The sequence below is a fragment of the Perognathus longimembris genome, chromosome 1 (genome assembly GCF_023159225.1).
Source record: "Perognathus longimembris pacificus isolate PPM17 chromosome 1, ASM2315922v1, whole genome shotgun sequence".
NCBI classification, from domain to species: Eukaryota; Metazoa; Chordata; class Mammalia; order Rodentia; family Heteromyidae; genus Perognathus; species Perognathus longimembris.
In genome coordinates, this window is record NC_063161.1 from 9,161,079 (window position 1) to 9,163,464 (window position 2,386).

Sequence of the window (2,386 nt, forward strand, 5' to 3'; positions counted from 1 at the left end):
GCTTAATGGTACTACCTGCTTTGCCACTTGAGCCATACCTCCATGTCTGGCTTAATGGTTAATGGGATATAAGAGTCTCTGGGATTTGTTTGCCTAGGCTGGCTTTGAACTGTGATCCTCAGATCTCAGCCTCCTAAGTAGCAAGGATTACCAGCATGAGTTACAGGTGCGAGCGACCGGCACCTGGGGTTTAAAGAAAATTATGAAGCCAGGGGCTGATGGCTCATGCCTGTAATCCTTGCTACTCAGGAGGATGAGATCTGAGGATTGCTGTTCAAAGCCAGCCTGGGCAGGAAAGGCAGTGAGACTCTTATCTCCAATTAACCAACAAAAATCAGAAGTGGGGCTGTGGCTCAAAGTGGTAGAATACTAGCCTTGAACAAAAGAGCTTAGGGACAGTGCCCAGGCCCCACATTCAAGCCCTATGACCGGGAAAAAAAAAAAAAAAGAGAGAGAGAGAAAATTATGGTAGGGTAATGTGTGAAAAATAGGTTTCATATTGTCATAGGAACTATTATTAGGCAAAAGACAGCTGAGACTGGACTACAAATATTAAAAATGTGATCTTTAATAATGTAAGTACAAAATTTTGTTTCTTTATACAACTGTAATGGGATTTGGACCAAACCACTAGGATTTATTTAAAAAACAAAATAAAACAATGATATAAAACTGCAAGAAGGCCTGAATCCAAAGTTTTTCCTCTAATAGTACCAAATACCACAGGTACAGGTTATTATACAAATGTGTACAAATCTTAAATACAAATATAGTAGGGCTGGATTTCAAAGGAAAACAGTGAAAAGGCAGGTCCTGACCAGGATATTAGGACTTCTTCCTGTACTGCCCACAGCTCCCGGGCCTCAGGACACCCCGTTGTCTGTCAGGAAGCCCCGTGGGCACGGAGGTGGCATGGCGTAAGGTCCCGACACATGCAAATTGCGATGTCTGCTCGTCTTGATTTTAGTTCCTACATGTTCCTTTCCTCCTGTGGCTGAGAAGAGGCTGGGTAGCCAGCAGCGCGGCTTTGGGAAGCTGAGTGACAGGACTGGCAGGGAGGCGGGAAGGAAGGAAGCGGGATGCAGGCTGGCTGCACCATCCCCAGACTCACTGTGACGCCATGGGTGTCATCGCCATTGGTGCCATCGAGGCCAGGCCGGGCGAGGGAAGAACACTAACTCTAGAGCTTAGTTGGGCAGAGCCTCACATCAAGCTTAAAAAACCGCCCTGTGCTCCTTTCCTACTGGGAGGAGGTGTGGGTCTTTGGAAGTAAGGGCAGTTGATTTCTTTTTTAACATTATTGTTTTGTTGGTTGTTTGGTACTGGGGTTTGAACTCGGGGCCTCGTACTTGCTAGACAGGCGCGCTACCAAGAGCCTACCTGGCGGCCCTCCCTTAACATTATTGAAGGCCATGAAGTTCTTTACAGAGTTAGAATCCTAACATAATGACTCCTTTCTGAGGTATGCCTTGAAATGTAGATGATTTGGAATTTTCAGAACAGACCAGAGGGAGCGAGGGAGAAATGACAAGTCTGTATGTTCCGCATGCTGCTGCTGGTGGAGGCTTTTGTAGTTAAATTATCTATACAGAAATTTACAGGATAAATTAAAATCTAAGAAATTTCAGAGTCAAATATACATAATTAAAACACACATTCACACGCGTATATAAATAGACCTACATGAGCACTGAGTACTTTTCTTCTTCTTTTTGCCATTCACTACCGTGTGGGATGTGGAATGTTCCTGTCTGCCCACCAGGGGTACTGACAAGATGAACCCAAGACCCACCCTGGGCAAGGCTGTCCCTCGATCACCACTAGCAGTGAAGCGGCAGAGTCTGGGGATTCGGTGGCCAATCTAATGCTGCCGAAGAAGATACCAGCTCTTGGCTTTGCAGATTCACTAGGTGATACTGACAGCTTTGCTCACCTCAAGGTATCTTTTTTTTTTTTTTTCCCCCTGCCATCTTATAGCAACTTGGCCTCTCCTGAGGCCTGCAAGGGAACCAATGCTTACAATAACTGAGACCCTGAACCTGAACAGCAGGGCGACAGTGAAGCCCTGCTCCGCCCACCTAGGCCAGGTCTAGAGCTACAGTGGGAAAGGTCTTAGCACCTTCCCCCCTGGGGCATTTCAAATTGAAAGGCTTTGGACTCTTGGTCAGCTGTCGTCATCTCAATCTTATTACTTTTTTTTTTTTTTTTTTTTGCCAGTCCTGGGGCTTGAACTCAGGGCCTGAGCACTGTCCCTGGCTTCTTTTCTGCCAACTTGAGCCACAGCACCACTTCTGGACTTTTCTCTATATGTGGTGCTGAGGAATAGAACCTAGGGCTTCATGTATACGAGGCAAGCACTCTTGCCACTAGGCCATATTCCCAGCCC